Source organism: Delphinus delphis, chromosome 16, assembly GCF_949987515.2.
Source record: "Delphinus delphis chromosome 16, mDelDel1.2, whole genome shotgun sequence".
Taxonomy (NCBI): domain Eukaryota; kingdom Metazoa; phylum Chordata; class Mammalia; order Artiodactyla; family Delphinidae; genus Delphinus; species Delphinus delphis.
Genome location: NC_082698.1, coordinates 23,325,481 through 23,344,106, shown reverse-complemented (window position 1 = coordinate 23,344,106; position 18,626 = coordinate 23,325,481).

Genomic DNA, 18,626 nt, shown 5'->3' with positions numbered 1-18,626 from the left:
CTTTACCTGCTATTCCCATACATCTTGTTACCTTCCTTTGATAAATCTCTTACTGGCCCTAAACTGAAGCACAGAGCACCACACAGCACAGGCAGAGCTATAAATTTTTACTCAAGTGATGGGTGTCATTTGAACCTGTCCTGACATCGATGCTGCCAGCTCCAATTCCACATCATGGCTTCATTTCTTGAAACAATGGACAAAATTTGAGCTGGTCTGACAGAGTTACCATTAAAAGGGGGAAAACAAGCTATTGAGAATAACTTTAACAAAGAATGGAAGATAAATTGCTTTTAAAAAAAAAAACAAGGGGGCTTCCCTGGTGGCGCAGTGGTTGAGAGTCCGCCTGCTGATGCAGGGGACACGGGTTCGTGCCCCGGTCCGGGAAGATCCCACATGCCGCGGAGCGGCTGGGCCCGTGAGCCATGGCCGCTGAACCTGCGCGTCCGGAGCCTGTGCTCCACAACGGGAGAGGCCACAACAGTGAGAGGCCCGCGTACCGCAAAAAAAAAAAAAAAAAAAGAAGAAGAAACTATACCTGTTGAATAGCAACCCACCATTTTCCCCTCCCCCAAATCCCTGGCAACCACCGTTCCACTCTATCTCTGTGAGTTTGACTAGTTTAGATATCTCATATAAGTGGAATCATGTGTATGTGTCCTTCTTTGACTGACTTATTTCAGTTAGTGTGTTGTCCTCCAGGTTCATCCATGTTGTCACGTGTTGCAGAATTTCCTTCTTTGTCAAGGCTGATAATATTCCATTGTGTGCATATATGATATTTGCTTTATCCATTCACCTGTTGATGGACACTGAGGATGTTTCCATATCTTGGCTGTTGTGACTAACACTGAAGTAAACATGGAAGTGCACATATCTCATCAGTTCTTTTGGTTATATGCCCAGGACTGGGATTGCTCGATCATATGGTAGTTCTATTTTTAATATCTTGAGAAACCTTCATACTGTTTTCATAGAGGCTGTACCGTTTTACATTTCCACCGAAAATGTACAAGGATTCTAATTTCTCCACATCCTCTCCAACACCTGTTATCTTTCAGTATTTTGATAATGACTTTTTTATGGTTGGTTCATTCAAATAAGACTGTACACACTGCGCTTGGTTAATGGTCATTATATAGTTTGCTCTGTAACGGTCCCTCCCCTCTTTTCTTTTTCCCGTGCAAATTTTACATTAAAGGACCTGAATTCTATATAATTTCCTGTAGAAAATCTTATAGAGTTTCCTACAGTCTTGATTTGACTGAGGACATTCCTCTGGAATTATAGAACAAGTGTGTCTATCTCTGTATTTTCTATAAATTATTAATTAGATCTAGAGCCTTGATAAAACTAAGGTCTGATTTCGTTTTTGGGGGTTTGTGTAAAGTATAGCATAGGTCATGCTGGCTACTGCCTATTGCACCACATCAGTAAAAACAACGAAGTTTGACTAGATAAAGGAGGTGAGTGGCATCTAGGGGTAAAAGCAATATTATACGCAAAGGTCCCGTGGCAAGAAGGAAACTGGTCCATCAAAGAGTTTTTTTTTTACATTGTTATTAGAGTATAATTGCTTTACAATGGTGTGTCAATTTCTGCTTTATAACAAAGTGAATCAGTTATACAGATACATATGTCCCCATATATCTTCCCTCTTGCATCTCCCTCCCTACCACCCTCCCTAACCCACTCCTCTAGGTGGTTACAAAGCACCGAGCTGATCTCCCTGTGCTATGCGGCTGCTTCCCACTAGCTATCTATTTTACGTTTGGTAGTGTATATATGTCCATGCCACTCTCTCACTTTGTCACAGCTTCCCCTTCCCCTTCCCCGTATCCTCAAGTCCCTTCGCTAGTAGGTCTGCATCTTTATTCCCATCTTGCCCCTAGGTTCTTCTGCCCATTTTCTTTTCTTTTCTTTTTTAGATTCCATATATATGTGTTAGCATACGGTATTTGTTTTTCTCTTTCTGACTTACTTCACTCTGTATGACAGTCTCTAGGTCCACCCACCTCACTACAAATAACTCCGTTTCATTCCTTTTTATGGCTGAGTAATATTCCATTGTATATATGTGCCACATCTTTATCCATTCATCTGTTGATGGACACTTAGGTTGCTTCCATGTCCTGTATTGTAAATAGAGCTGCGATGAACATTTTGGTACATGACTCTTTTTGAATTATGGTTTTCTCAGGGTATATGCCCAGTAGTGGGATTGCTGGGTCGTATGGTAGTTCTATTTTTAGTTTTTTAAGGAACCTCCATACTGTTCTCCCTAGTGGCTGTATCAATTTACATTCCCACCAACAGTGCAAGAAGGTTCCCTTTTCTCCCCACCCTCTCCAGCATTTATTGTTTCTAGATTTTCTGATGATGGCCATTCTGACCAGTGTGAGATGATATCTCATTGTAGTTTTGATTTGCATTTCTCTAATGATTAATGATGTTGAGAATTCTTTCATGCGTTTGTTGGCAATCTGTATATCTTCTTTGGAGAAATGTCTATTTAGGTTCTCTGCCCATTTTTGGACTGGGTTGTTTGTTTCTTTGATATTGAGTTGCATGAGTTGCTTGTATGTTTTGGAGATTAATCCTTTGTCAGTTGCTTCATTTGCAAATATTTTCTCCCATTCTGAGGGTTGTCTTTTCATCTTGTTTATGGTTTCCTTTGCTGTGCAAAAGCTTTTAAGTTTCATTAGGTCCCACCTGTTTATTTTTGTTTTTATTTCCATTTCTCTAGGAGGTGGGTCGCAAAGTATCTTGCTGTGATTTATGTCATAGCGTGTTCTGCCTACGTTTTCCGCTAAGAGTTTGATGGTGTCTGGCCTTACATTTAGGTCTTTAATCCATTTGGAGTTTATTTTTGTGTGTGGTGCTAGGGAGTATTCTAATTTCATTCTTTTACATGTAGCTGTCCAGTTTTCCCAGCACCACTTATTGAAGAGGCTGTCTTTTCTCCACTGTATATTCTTGCCTCCTTTATCAAAGATAAGGTGACCATATGTGTGTGGGTTTATCTCTGGGCTTTCTGTCCAGTTCCATTGATCTATATGTCTGTTTTTGTGCCAGTACCATACTGTCCTGATTACTGTAACTTTGTAGTATAGTCTGAAGTCAGGGAGCCTGATTCCTCCAGCTCCGTTTTTCTTTCTCAAGATTGCTTTGGCTATTCGGGGTCTTTTGTGTTTCCATACAAATTGTGAAATGCTTTGCTCTAGTTCTGTGAAAAATGCCAGTGGTAGTTTGATAGGGATTGCATTGTACATTGCTTTGGGTAGTAGAGTCATTTTCACAATGTTGATTCTTCTAATCCAGGAACATGGTATATCTCTCCATCTATTTGTATCACCTTTAATTTCTTTCATCAGTGTCTTATAATTTTCTGCATACAGGTCTTTTGTCTCCCTAGGTAGGTTTATTCCTAGATATTTTATTCTTTTATTGCAATGCTAAATGGGAGGGTTTTCTTAATTTCACTTTCAGATTTTTCATCATTAGTGTATAGAAATGCAAGAGATTTCTGTGCATTAATTTTGTATCCTGCTACTTTATCAAATTCATTGATTAGCTCTAGGAGTTTTCTGGTAGCATCTTTAAGATTCTCTTTTTATAGTATCATGTCATCTGCAAACAGTGACAGCTTTACTTCTTCTTTTCCAATTTGGATTCCTTTTATTTCTTTTTCTTCTCTGATTGCTGTGGCTAAAACTTCCAAAACTATGTTGAATAATAGTGGTGAGACTGGGCAGAATTGTCTTGTTCCTGATCTTAGTGGAAATGGTTTCAGTTTTTCACCATTGAGGACAATGTTGGCTGTGGGTTTGTCATATATGGCCTTTATTATGTTGAGGAAAGTTCCCTCCGTGCCTACTTTCTGGAGGGTTTTTTTAATCATAAATGGGTGTTGAATTTTGTCAAAAGCTTTCTCTGCATCTATTGAGATGATCATATTGTTTTTCTCCTTCAATTTGTTAATATGGTGTATCACGTTGATTGATTTGCGTATATTGAAGAATTCTTGCATTCCTGGCATAAATCCCACTAGATCATAGTGTATGATCCTTTTAATGTGCTGTTGGATTCTGTTTGCTAGTAATTTGTTGAGGATTTTTGCATCTGTGTTCATCAGTGATATTGGCCTGTAGTTTCTTTTCTTTGTGACATCTTTGGTTTTGGTATCAGAGTGATGGTGGACTCGTAGAATGAGTTTGGGAGTGTTCCTCTCTCTGCTATATTTTGTAAGACTTTGAGAAGGATAGATGTTAGCTCTTCTCTGAATGTTTGATACAATTTGCCTGTGAAGCCATCTGGTCCTGGACTTTTGTTTGTTGGCAGATTTTTAATCACAGTTTCAATTTCAGTGCTTGTGATTGGTCTGTTCATATTTTCTATTTCTTCCTGGTTCAGTCTCAGAACGTTGTGCATTTCTAAGAATTTGTTCATTTCTTCCAGGTTGTCCATTTTATTACATGTATTTGCTTGTAGGAATCTTTCATGATCCTTTGTATTTCTGTGGTGTCAGTTGTTTCTTCTCCTTTTTCATTTCTAATTCTATTGATTTGAGTCTTCTCCCTTTTTTTCTTGATGAGTCTGGCTAATGGTTTATCAATTTTGTTTATCTTCTCAAAGAACCAGGTTTTAGCTTTATTGATCTTTGCTATTGTCTCCTTCATTTCTTTTTCATTTATTTCTGATCTGATCTTTATGATTTCTTTCCTTCTGCTAACATTGGGGTTTTTTGTTCTTCTTTCTCTAATTGATTTAGGTGTAAGGTTAGGTTCTTTATTTGAGATGTTTCTTGTTTCTTAAGGTAGGCTTGTATAGCTATTACCTTCCCTCTTAGAATTGCTTTTGCTACATCCCATAGGTTTTGGGTCATTGTGTTTTCATTGTCATTTGTTTCTAGGTATTTTTTGATTTTCTTTTTGATTTCTTCAGTGATCTCTTGGTTATTAAGTAGTGTATTGTTTAGCCTCCATGTGTTTGTATTTCTTACAGACTTTTTCCTGTAATTGATATCTAGTCTTATAGTGTTGTGGTCGGAAAAGATACTTGATATTATTTCAATTTTCTTAAATTTACCAAGGCTTTATTTGTGACCTAAGATATGATCTATCCTGGAGAATGTTCCATGAGCACTTGAGAAGAATGTGTATTCTGTTGTTTTTGGTTGGAATGTCCTACAAATGTCAATTAAGTCCATCTTGTTTAATGTATCATTTAAAGCTTGTGTTTCCTTATTTATTTTCATTTTGGTTGACCTGTCCATTGGTGAAAGTGGGGTGATAAAGTTCTCTACTATGATTGTGTTACTGTCAATTTTCCCTTTTATGGCTGTTAGTATTTGCCTTATGTATTGAGGTGCTCCTATGTTGGGTACATAAATGTTTACAATGGTTATATCTTCTTCTTGGATTGACCCCTTGATCATTCTGTAGTGTCCTTCTTTGTCTCTTGTAGTAGTCTTTGTTTTAAAGTCTATTTTGTCTGATATGAGAATTGCTACTCCAGCTTTCTTTTGATTTCCATTTGCATGGAATATCTTTTTCCATTCCCTCACTTTCATTCTGTATGTGTCCCTAGGTCTGATGTGGGTCTCTTGTAGACAGCATATATATGGGTCTTATTTTTGTATCCATTCAGCTAGTCTATGTCTTTTGGTTGGAGCATTTAATCCATTTACATTTAAGGTAATTATCTATATGTATGTTCCTATTACCATTTTCTTAATTGTTTTGGGTTTATTATTGTAAGTCTTTTCCTTCTCTTGTGTTTCCTGCCTAGAGAAGTTCCTTTAACATTTGTTGTAGAGCTGGTTTGGTGGTGCTGAATTCTCTTACCTTTTGCTTGTCTGTAAAGCTTTTAATTTTTACATCAAATGTGAATGAGATCCTTGCTGGGTAGAGTATTCTTGGTTGTAGGTTTTTCCCTTTCATCACTTTAAATATGTCCTGCCACTCCCTTCTGGCTTGCAGAGTTTGTGCTGAAAGATCAGCTCTCAACCTTATGGGGATTCCCTTATTTGTTACTTGTATTTTTTCACTTGCTTGTTTTAATATTTGTTTTTCATATTTAGTTTTTGATAGTTTGATTAATATGTGTCTTGGTGTGTTTCTCTTTGGATTTATCCTGTAATGGACTCTATGCTTCCTGGACTTGATTAACTATTTCCTTTCCCGTATTAGGGAAGTTTTCAACTATAATCTCTTCAAATATTTTCTCAGTCCCTTTCTTTTTCTCTTCTTCTTCTGGGACCCCTATAATTCGAATGTTGGTGCATTTAATGTTGTCCCAGAGGTCTCTGAGACTGTCCTCTATTCTTTTCATTTTTTTGCTTTATTCTGCTCTGCAGTAGTTATTTCCACTATTTTATCTTCCAGGTCACTCATCGTTCTTCTGCCTCAGTTATTCTGCTATTGATCCCTTCTAGAGAATTTTTAATTTCATTTATTGCGTTGTTCATCTCTGTTTGTTTGCTCTTTAGTTCTTCTAGGTCCTTGTTAAACGTTTCTTGTATTTTCTCCATTCTATTTCCAAGATTTTGGATCATCTTTACTCTCATTACTCTGAATTCTTTTTCAGGTAGACTGCCTATTTCCTCTTCATTTGTTAGGTCTGGTGGGTTTCTGCCTTGCTCCTTCATCTGCTGTGTGTTTCTCTGTCTTCTCGTTTTGCTTATCTTACTGTGTTTGGGGTCTCCTTTTCGCAGGCTGCAGGTTCGTAATTTCCGTTGTTTTTGGTGTCTGTCCCCAGTGGGTAAGGTTGGTACAGTGGGTTATGTAGGCTTCCTGGTGGAGGGGACTAGTGCCTATGTTCTGGTGGATGAGGCTGGATCTTGTCTTTCTGGTGGGTAGGTCCACATCTGGTGGTGTGTTTTGGGGTGTCTGTGGCCTTATTATGATTTTAGGCAGCCTCTGTGCTAATGCATGGGGTTGTGTTCCTTTCTTGCTAGTTGTTTGCATAGGGTGTCCTGCACTGTAGGTTGCTGGTCGTTGACTGGAGCTGGCTCTTGGTGTTGAGATGGAGATCTCTGGGAGATTTTCGCCGTTTGATATTACACTGGGCTGGGAGGTCTCTTGTGGACCAGTGTCCTGAACTTGGCTCTCCCACCTCAGTGGCACATCCCTGACACCTGGCTGGAGCACAAAGAGCCTGTCCTCCACATGGCTCAGAATATAAGGGAGAAAAAATAGAAAGAAAGAAGAAGATAAAACAAAATAAAATAAAGTAAAGTAAAATAAAATAATTAAAATAAAATGTAATTATTAAGAAAAATAAAATTTTAACTAAAAAAAAAATGGACAGACAGAACTAGGACAAATGGTAAAAGCAAAGCTATACAGACAAAATCACACACAGAAGCATACACATACACACTCACGAAAAGAGAAAAAGGGAGAAAAAAAAATATATATCATTGCTCCCAACGTCCACCTCCTCAATTTGGGATGATTCGTTGTCTATTCAGGTATTCCACAGATGCAGGTACATCAAGTTGATTGTGGAGATTTAATCCACTGCTCCTGAGGCTGCTGGGAGAGATTTCCCTTTCTCTTCTTTGTTCGCACAGCTCCCGGGGTTCCGCTTTGGATTTGGACCCACCTCTGCGTGTAGGTCGCCTAAGGGCATCTGTTCTTCGCTCAGACAGGACAGGGTTAAAGGAGCTGCTGATTCGGGGGCTCTGGCTGACTCTCATCAAAGAGATTTGAATAGTGCATAAGGAGATTGTTGAGTGAATTAAGGATATACTGGCATAATAATAATAGAACATGTAGAGCCATGCTAAAACTTAAAAAAAAAAAAAAGATTCCTAATAGTAAAGAGAAGCCATGTAGGATTTTATTAAGCATAACCTGTTGTGATGAAAACAATCAGAGAAGTCATATAAAGAAGCACCAGGGGGGGGAGAAAAGGTATAACTGAAGCCACCTAAATGGATAGCAGCTAAGGGATTCATTTGACATCAGACAAGTGGTCACATAGGAATTGTGTGGAAACCTGTCTGTTAGTTGGGGAAATCTGCTTTGGACAAATGTAACTCATAACCAATAATGAATTAAGGTAGAAAAGATGGTATTACTACTCAGATAGGAGAGGGCTCATTACAAGAAATATCAATGAGGCTAATTTGAATCTAGTGAGCGAAATTGTGTTTCTGGGTCCTGAGCCCTCCTAAACTTTCTCTAGTGCTTCCCAACACAGAACATTATCTTTGTAGATTACGATGGAGTAAGCACAGGAGGCTGCAACCGCGTAAAGATCTACTCCAGGGAGCTCAAGCTTCCTGGGCCCTCCTGGAGGCTGCAGGGGATCAACATTTTAGCACATCTTTGAATATTTGTGGCACCCCACTTGGGAAGCTAAGCTCAGCAGGATCAGACTAGATAGACAAGGGGAGATAGTAATTTAGTTACTGTCTAATAACTAGATAGTTCTGTGGTTCTCAACCTGTCCATGAGAGGCTTTTTGCAAGGATGCTCTGGGATGCAAGGATGCAAAAGCTCCTTTTGCAAGGATGCTCTGCAGTAGTGAGGCTGGATTCAGTTCTCCAATTTCCATATAAGCAGCATTCCTACTGTCTACTTTGTATGTTGTGTCTCAATATACAAATGCTGGATTTTATGTGAAAAAATTATTTAAAAATATATTTGAAAGCCACTAATCTTACAGAAGAAGCTTAGGTCTGGGATGCGGGAGGTTTGGCTGCTTCTCTGAATTTGCCATAAAGAACTGGGGATGCTGAGTAAGTCACTCCCTTGGGATTTCAGTGTCTCCATCTGTCCCACTAGGATTGCATATCTGCCCTGCATATCTAACAGGGTTGTTGTGAGAACCCAGAAGTGTGGCAGTTTGAAAGTGTTTTGTACAATACAAATGCAAGTCTTTTTTCCCCTCTTTTAAGTTATAAACATTACTTACAACACAGTGGCTTGAAAATCTCTTAGATATCCCTGGAGAGAGAGAGAATGCTATTAGGGGCGAAGCTGACATTAGACATTAAAAAAATAGTAATGGAAACAACTTACTTTGCAAGTTTGGTACATTGTAACAACTAAATACACACTTCTGAGGAAATCTGTGTGTTAGGCTGAAAATTTATCTCCAGGGATCTAAGGACAAGGTAAGACTCTTTCACCAAGATGGTGTGGCATGTTTGCTTCTAGCTAGGATAGAGACATCAGTGAAGAGCTCTGGGTTCCTGACTCTTGACAGTGTTTAAGAGCTGATTTCTAGAATTGCTTTTACCTGTAAAGCCCAGGCAAAGGGACACTTGGAGCCTCGCTTGCTATAGGCCATTGGGAATCTGATCATTTCAATACTGTATCATGTAACAGAAGCTTTGTGGGCTCCCTGAATGTTTCAGCTGAATGTTTTTCTCACTGGATAGAACCCAAAGCCCTACCCCCAAAAGTCATGCCCCACATCAGAAGTTCTCAAGGTATTCCAGAATTCACTAGAAATACCTAATCAGGGACTTCCTGGTGGTGCAGTGGTTAAGAATCTGCCTGCCAATGCAGGGGACATGGGTTCGAGCCCTGGTCCAGGAAGATCCCACATGCCGTGGAGCAACTAAGCCCGTGCGCCACAACTACTGAGCCTGTGCTCTAGAGCCCATGAACCACAACTACTGAAGCCCACATGCCTAGAGCCCATGCTCCGCAACAAGAGAAGCCACCGCAATGAGAAGCCCGCGCACCGCAACGAAGAGTAGCCCCTGCTCGCCGCAACTAGAGAAAGCCTGTGTGCAGCAATGAAGACCCAACGCAGCCATAAATAAATGAATAAGTAAATAAATAAGTAAATAAATAAATAAAATATAAATAAATAAATTAAAAAAAAAGAAATACCTAATCATCTTATATCCCACAACTTAGCCCATGAGCAGTCCGTCTTAAGTAGAGTGGAAAGAGCAAGTTATTTAGGTATCCCATTACTGAGATAAAAATCCTCTCATTATCACACAATAACTATGAGCTTGGCTAGCTATTTGCCTCCCTCTGTATTCTCACGTGTAAAATAGTTAGAAATAATAATACTATTATATTATTGGGTTGGCCAAAAGGTTCGTTCGGGTTTTTCCATGTCACGGAAAAACCCAAACTAACCTTTAGGCCAACCCAATATTATGAAAGAGATAAAAATCATCATCATCATCACCGATCTAAAAGAGTTATTGATAAGATAAGTGCTTTTAATTATAAGGGGTCGTACAATGTTCCACACCAAGGCTGTTCCCAGTTCATATTGCCCTGGAAGGTGCTGGAATACAATCTAAGAACGTGTGCTGTTCTTTTGTTTAGTTGTTCCTCATAAAATGCTTTTTTATGTGAGTGTGTGTGATTACACCTTGACTGTCTCATTTGGAGGAAAGAAATTGACATGCCAGGATGAGTAGATAAGGGAGATGGAAAATACATAATAAAGGAACAGCTGGACATGCATTTTACAGTTTATGGGAAAATGAGCACCAGGAATGCCTTTTGTTCTTTTTAAATCAAGGAATACCTTGGAGGGGACCTTCGTTTTTCTTCTGTCTAGCACCCTAACTTTCTTTAGGGAGTTTATTCAGCCCCACTCCAATCATGTGGCTTCTGGGGCTTCCAAATAGTGTTCTCAGAGTCACTGGTGCTTGTGGGAACCAGCCCTGGCCTAGCAAAGACCACACTCAGATCCCAGTGGTTGGTGCAGGGCGGGCACATGCTTCAAGTTAGCAATCAGTATTTCCCCCAGTAGATTTTGTTAGAGGCTTAAGGAAAGGCACTGCATCTTTAGGGTTATATTACTGGGAATATACAAATAGGGGACTGAACAAAGTAATCTTCCCCACAGGTAGAGGGACTTGAAGCAAACACACAGAAAGAAGAGGGGTGAAGATCAAACCGGAGTCTGGATACCAGTTGTGCCAAAACCCAGATCTTCCCTTATATTTCCTGGTTACAAAAAATAATACATTAACTCTTCTCCCCTTTCAAGTTGAGCCTTTCTCTTACAACCAAAAGAGTCTTGAGTAATCAGTTTCTTCTAGATAAATATCAATATTGTATGCCAATACATACGCTTTTACAATTCTTACACATTGATACTTTTCAATATCTTGTATATACATATTGATTTTATTTGTTTGTTTGTTTTTGTTTTTGCCGTACGTTGCGGAGCACAAACTCCGGACGCACAGGCTCAGCGGCCATGGCTCACGGGCCCAACTGCTCCACGGCATGTGGGATCCTCCCGGACCAGGGCACGAACCCGCGTCCCCTGCATCGGCAGGCGGACTCTCAACCACTGCGCCACCAGGGAAGCCCCATACATATTGATTTTGACTCCAAACATCAGATATGACTTGGGGAGGGTAGGGGAGAGTGAGGGCAGTTGACAAGAAAGCACACAACTGAAAAAGAGGGTCGTTATAAATTAAAAACTCACTTGCAGTTAATACCTGGTGAGAACGTTATTCCAGCCTCTATCCAGAAAATAAAGACCTTATGCTTAAAATACCTGTGCTAATCATAAAATAGAGGTTTAGCAATCTGATTTGGAAGCTTTGTTTCCTAAGAGGATCTTACTGTATTTTGAAATCAAGCAGTAAATACAAGGATGGTATGATTCTTCCTTCCCCAAATAGCTGAAGGTCTTTATCATTTTCTAAATACGTTTCAGGTATGGTCTCAGAGATTCTATTTGCAGTCCTCATAATTAATTCCCATAAATTTCGATAGGAAGGGATTCCTTAAATGGCATTAAATAGTTTATAACAAATTCCAGGATGATTAGGGAATTATTTTGGATGATACAGAGATAGGAAGAATAACTAGGGGGTAGTGGGGTTCTAGGGGAACCCCACTGGCCCCCAGGCTGCTGCTTGGAGCCTGTGATGCTCTGGATCAGGTGACTAGAACCTTCTCTACAGCTGCCCTAAGAACAGGTGCCTATGCCCCTCAGCCTCCCAAGGAGAAACCATCTCCTCTGTCTGGCTGCTGATGCCCACTTCTTGCTTATTCCTTCCTAACCTGACACAAATATACCCACGTGGCAGAATGTAAGCTGCATCTGGAGACTTAATTGCAAAGGAGTCTCGGAAATAAAGCTTTTGATTTTCCAGCTGTACGGTATAGGAAGGCTGCTAGAAAACATGTAGAATAGGTGTCGAGTATACCAATCTTCAGTGTCCTTTGCATATTTCATCTGATTTTTGCCACGTATCAACCTTGTGAGGTAGGTATTTTGATTCCTATCTTAGAGATGAGAAGGCTAAGGCTCTGTGATGGTGGTACTGGTATGAGAAATGCTCTTATCCATAACTTGTGTTTCTTCTACCTTGCCCCGCTACTTTTCCTGATTATTTCTGGAGCTTAAGTACATGTTCTATTAATATTTCTTTCCACTACCATTTCAACATAGACCAGAATAATTGTCAAAATTGTCACATTTAAAAAACCACTTATCATCCACATTAGCTACTGTTCAGAGATTAACGTTTTAAGAATGGAAACAACTGGATGAGATCTGCCTCAGCTCTGTTATTTGGGGATTTTCTTAAATGTTATATTTTAGGACTATATGCCACACAAAAAAATTCTTCACGGTTGTACTTTGACTGAACCCAGTTTGACATTTTCAGCAGGTCTATTGTCAAAATAGTTAATACCAACCATAGTCTTCAAGAATGCAGTGATGATATACACACAGTTAACGTCCTTACAGAATGTCTTGTAATCGTGTACCATGACTTGGTGCTGGGAAAAGAGCCACTTTTTAAAAGATAAGTGGAAGGCACATAAGACAAAGAAAAGGAACTGATTTACATTACTGAGAACCAGTTTCTTATGCATTTACCATTTAAATAACGCACCCACAGATGAAATTATCAATGCACGATCACAGAACTCTCTAAGAAATTGGGAGAATTACTGGAAGAGTTGGTACAAAGCAGCATTTCACCCGGATTCAGCCTTTGCACCAAATCCCTTGGGTTTAAAACTGCCGCATGGAAAGTGGGGGAGGGAAACAGTAAAACAAACATCAAACAAAAAATCCTGGGATTAATGAACTGGAATCTATGTGTCCAAAGTCAAAGTTTATCTAGCCTTAAAAATAAAGCTGGCCGCATCTGTGATCTTAATTTGAATTTTTAGTCCCTAAAAATGGAAGATTACTAAAATTTAAGTGGAAGAGTTGTGTAGAGAACTCCACTTTAGCCTGAATCTATTAAAACACTCTCTGCTGGTAGGGATCAGAAGGAAGGAGGAAAGATTATTGTTTTAAAAATCTGTCAGTTTCTGTTCTAAATGTCAGCACACCAGTCAGGACTTTGGCAAGATAACCTGTCATCATAAAAATAGTAAATTTAGGGCTCTGCATAGTATAAAATATTTATGACAGGTATATACACCAGATAAAATGGGGGAAGTTAGGAAGGGATTGGATGCAAGCTCTGCTAATTTAGTGATAGTTGTTTAATTGTCCTGAGTGAGTGTTGATAAACCATGATTTGTAGTGAGTTAGGAGTTTTATATTTCATGATTAATCTACTGGTCCTCTTCCTCTTGGCTGTAAACTCAACCACTGACCATTCTTCACACCAGCGAACCCCCATAAGCCAGTTTGCTGTTGAGCCAATATCAAGTTCTTTTGGTGGTGATGGTTAAACTCCAATGCTGAATGGATATCTGTTGAATAAATGAATGAATGATGACATGAAGTAACCACTAAGGAGGGCTTCAGTATCCCTTACTACCGCTTCTATTTGGAGATGTTGTGGTCCTTTTAACTTTGTGATCCACATGTCTAGGGCAGAAGATGTATATGTTTGATTCTGGAAACAATATTACTTTGAGGCATCCATTTTGATGGCTAAAGGCAGGTGTCTTAACGTTCCCCAGCTGTAGCCTGCAGCAAACGCCACCATGAGAAGGTTGATGGGGACAGTGCTGTGGAAGTACATTATGAATCTTATGCTCTGGGTGTCCACCAACCACCATCTCCATCCCAACACACACACACACACACACACACATACCCCATACATGCCACACACCATCCTACCATTTCCTTTGTGGCTTGGCACTTACACAGCAGCTGGTGTGCTGTAAATAGACGTGCAGCTACAGGGCTGGCATACCAACGGACCCAGAGGTGAGACATCTGGTAACACAGATGCAGCATGGTAGGGAGACACAAACTGCCCAAAAAGCGCTCCTCTCCCAAGATCTGTGCCAAGGATCTGACCAGTGCCTGTTTGGGCACCATGCTTTCCAAACAGATGGGAATAGATTTGAGCCAATACGAATATATGGTGAAAAGTCGTCCGCTCCCCTGTGATTTGGAGGGGTGCCAGAAAAGTGAAAGCAGTCTTTTTCTTTTAAAAGTCAGCTCTTCACTGTCACCTGGGCTGCACACATTCATCAAGCACTGTCAAGCAGTTTTTGCCCAAGTTTCACCACAGCAGAGTGAGCCTTTAAATAAATGCCTTACCTTGTTCATGGAGATGACAAGAGGATTCATTAGGAAGTGTTAGCAATGCTCCTGCAAGATCAGTGGATGAGAGAAAACTCACAGAGTGCGTTATTAATAATGGAACGAGGTCACACTCCATAAAAGTCCTGTAACCCATTTCCAGTATAGAGAAGGCATTTTGTAAAAAGGCCCACTTTTTATTGAAGTATTTAAGAAGCATAATGCAATGTAATTTGTGTTCTTAACCAGAAAAAAAAGTACATACAGGAGAAATGTTGGAGAAAAAACAATGAATCCATTCACCTTATTACTTCTTTGTGGTTTAGAAGAAGGGCCATTTTTTCCCTAAAAGGATAAGCTTATTTATTCATGGTTCTAATACTTTTAATCCTTTGCATCCACTCAATTAACTATTATAATACAAAGAACTAAAACTAACTGCAAGGGACATTTGAATCTTCACATATGCAGAAATAAGGTGTTAGATGTCTTGGCGTAAAGTAACAGCCCTGAATAAATATAATTCTCTTATTCTCAGGTACATTTGGCTCCAGAAAGAGGCTAACAAATTTATTTCCAAAGTGGAGGTCTCTAGGGGGCTTTTGTTCAATAGGAACAACCTCAAGACAAACAGCAATGAACTTAGATAATAGGAACTTGAAATTGGGGTAATTTCTTCTGCCAGAAAATCTCTTTACTTCTATTTCTAACTTCCTAAATCTCAACTTTCTATCAATGCTCCTTGAATTTCATCTTCCTCCATGAGACGAACCAAATCTTCTTAACCTAAAAGCTGTCTTGCACCTTACACCTGTGACCTTATCTTTTACCGTGTTTTCAGTTTTTATCAGTGCATTTTATTTAGGGTATGTATTCTTTGTTTTACCAACGTGATCATAAGTTCACATACGGCAGCGTCAGTGTTTCATCCCCCACAGCCTCAATTACATTCTGTTAATATAGCATGTCCTTCAATAAATACCTGCTGATGCTTAAAAAAACAATAGTAAGAGATGACATAAATAAAGCACCCTTAATGTGCCAGCCATTGTTCTAACTGCTTTCATGCATTGTCTCATTCTAGTCATCACAACACTCTACAAGATGGGCGCTGCTGTCTTCTCATTTGTACAAATAAGGACAGTGAGTCTCAAACATGTTCGCCCTAGTTGCCTAAAAATGTACAGTTAGGAATGTGCAGGGCCTGGACTTGAATTCAATTCTGGCTGATTCCAATGACCCAGTATGTTATATCGTTTCTTAAATTCTTCCATTCCTTGGAAAAATCCCAGTCCCCTCACAGTGCATCATTTAATGTTCAGTTAGAAAACTTTTTAGTACCTATTATCTTACAGATAAAGTCCAGTTCCTTAAATTAAGTAAGAAATACAAACAGGTCAGGATTCACTCTACTAATTGGCCAGTGAATACAAGCTGGACACAGCAGGTCTAAGAGAGAGAAGAAAGCCTGCTTTTCTAATACACAGAGCCTCACTCATGCATTAAAGCCACCCCTGATGATGTCTCTCTCCAAGGCTTTTCAGTTGCCTCTGCTCCCAACCGGCAATGCTGTGGGTGCTAATTTGATATCGCCCACAGAGTGTAAAGTAATCATATAATTGATAATAGGCCCTCTAGGAGCTCTTCTGCGATTAAGAGATCATTTGAATACAACCGTCTCCGTGGTCCAAAAGCAGTAAATAATGTGCAGCCAAATGGCTTTGACATTCAGATTCCAGGCATTCTAATGCATGGGATATTTCAGTTCACTCTGATAGCCTGAACTGGAGACTGGCTTTCTTGATTGACTCTCTATTAATGGTGAATTGCTCAGTTCGTTAACAGGATAACTGCTGCAGAAAGGGAAATAAAATCATAATGGCATATGTTTGCAAGAAGTGACTTCTCTATAGTAAAGATTTATAACCTTATACATTCCTCCATTCAATAAACATTTATTCAGCACCATCCCCGTACCAGGTATTGTTTTAGGAGCTGCAGGTACTGAGATGAACAATACAAAATCTCTGACCACTGGAGTTACATTCTAGTAAGCAAGACACAAAATGTATGTATCTAACTACCTTATCATCTAACTTCAGCTAGTGGTAATTGCTGTAAAGACGGAGTACAATAAGAGCACAGAGAGGAGGAAGGAAGTGATAGATGGTCAGGAAAGGACTGACATATGGAACTGACATGAGCAGGTAACTGAATGTTGCAAAGGAGCAAAGGATGAAAATCTGGGAGAAGAGCATCCAGGCAGAGGGAACGTCAAACATAAAGATCCTGAAGTGGGAACAAAATTGATCTGTTTGAAGAGTACTAAACAGTCACGCTGGCCACTGTAAAATGAGTGAGGAGAAAGTTCTAGATGAGGAGATTGGGAAGGTAGGCAGGGGCCAGACCATACAGAGCCTTGGAGGCCACCTTTAAATTTGAATGTGAAGCCGTTGGGAGATTTCCAGCAAAGGAACGGCATGGTCAGATTTACATGTAGAAAGATCACAGTGACTGCTACGTAGATAATACTGTATAGGATGCAAAAAAGATGGGAGATCAATTAAGAGCTATTTCAGGAGATGACAGTTTTTTTTGGACTAAGGTTTATGGAGGGAGACAGTTGAGAGTGTTCAGATTCAGGGTATATCCTTGAAGCTACAGCTGTCAGGATTGGGGGTTAAATGGATTGTGGTATTTGAGAATAAAAGAGGAATTCTATATTCAAGGGTTAAAAAAGAGACTTAAAATGCTAAAATACCAAAAGTAAGCTTCACAAACTGTATTTTCTTCTTAGCCACATTTTCATAGTTTAATGGACTATTCCCAGTGGGAATTCCTCAGAATAGAACAAAAAACTCTTACTCTTTTGAAGCTCAAGAACTAGTGTTGTGACAAGTTCTGCTGTTAAGTTTCTCCTGCTGACCCAGAACAGACTGCCCTAACTCTCTGCACCTCAGTTTCCTTTTATTTGAAAAGCGCAAGTGAGAAGCAAGAATTGGAAAACATCTAAAGTTCCTTCTGGCTACATTCTTTAAGCAAATGGTTAAGCTTCATAAGTTGTAAGGTTTAATTTTAAGGTAAATAAGCAGTCCATAACGAGATGTACTTTCTAAAACAGAAAATAATCATCGTTATAGTTTTCTCCCTAAAGTTAGAGTAGATCCTGGAAGTTGATATGGTTTTTGGCAAATACAATCTGAAGAATAACAAGCTCTACCTCTCAGATCACAGTCTGTGGGTCTTTGAATCCTCCTGGATGCCCATACTTGAATTTGGAATCCTTGCGGTGAAAATATTTCCCTTGGACGTTCACCCAGGATAAGTACTAAATCCGGAACTACTTTTCCTTCCCTCCTCTCCTTCCTCCATAAGAACATATTGTTTGGTTAGAAAGATATCTCGGCACTAAAAATAATTGTCAAACCATATAGCTTCCGGTTAGTATCCTTATGGTCAATGCCTTATCATATATTTGAAAATTCTTTACTTTCTGAATCAAGAATATGAAAATGAGAATAAGAGCAAATATTCTAGATGAAAGAATCTCTTAAAAGTTAGAATGCCTCAAATCTAAAATACATTTTAGAGAGGAAATGTTAACATTCTCTAATTGGTCTTAGCCTGAATCCTTCAGAAAGCAGAGCCTGAGCCCAAGGTTTATATGCCACTATTTTATTAAGAAAGAAAATCAGAGCGAGGCAGAAGTGAGAAAAAAGGAGAGGAAGGCGGGCAGAAGGGCAGGCTAATTCAAGGCTCTTTGTTGAGCTGGTGCCACTGAAAATGACTATTTGGTCTTGTAGAACTATCTACTGATAATCTGCATAAACTTCATCTCAGGTAGTTTATCTGGGGGAAGTGTTTATCCATCAGCACCCGTATCCTGTTGGTCAAAATTCATTCCATAAGGTGTTAACTCCCTCACATTCCTGACTTGCACAAACAAGGGGACCAAGGGAAGTCCTGCAGTGCCCATTCCTCCATGTCAGTGGGGAAGTCCTGGGGGAGGAGGCATAGACAGGGTTACCCAGTTGAGATGCCGTTGTGTTTGGCAGGCATCCAGGTGGACAGAACCGTGCAGAGTTGGTCTCCATAGCAGTGGCTGGAGGCAGTGAGTGTCTGAAGTGATGCATAAAAGGCGTCTGATTCAACATATCCCTCCACTA